General features: G+C 34.4%; 1 protein-coding gene across 1 annotated transcript in view; it reads left to right on the plus strand.

Annotated features, from left to right (window-relative positions):
* Positions 1-221, plus strand: part of LOC119591924 (ubiquitin carboxyl-terminal hydrolase 32-like) — a gene marked incomplete in the record, with an annotated part of 40,183 nt that overhangs the window by 24,979 nt on the left and 14,983 nt on the right.

A 221-nucleotide genomic window follows, 5' to 3' on the forward strand; every position in this document is an offset into this window, starting at 1 on the left:
CTGAAAGAAAAAATCCTTTTTATGCAAAAATTAAATAATATTTAATTGAACCTCATGGACCTCCTGAAACCTGGCCATGGACCCCCCTTGTGGTCCATGAACCCTAGGTTAAGAACCCCTGTAATAAAAGATGAATACTGTAATTTTCACTTGCGTAAGCATTAATGATTACTACTACAGGGTAAAACATTATTTTTTGAAGTTTGGAAATAAAGGGGTAA

The sequence above is a fragment of the Penaeus monodon genome, chromosome 29, assembly GCF_015228065.2.
Source record: "Penaeus monodon isolate SGIC_2016 chromosome 29, NSTDA_Pmon_1, whole genome shotgun sequence".
NCBI classification, from domain to species: Eukaryota; Metazoa; Arthropoda; class Malacostraca; order Decapoda; family Penaeidae; genus Penaeus; species Penaeus monodon.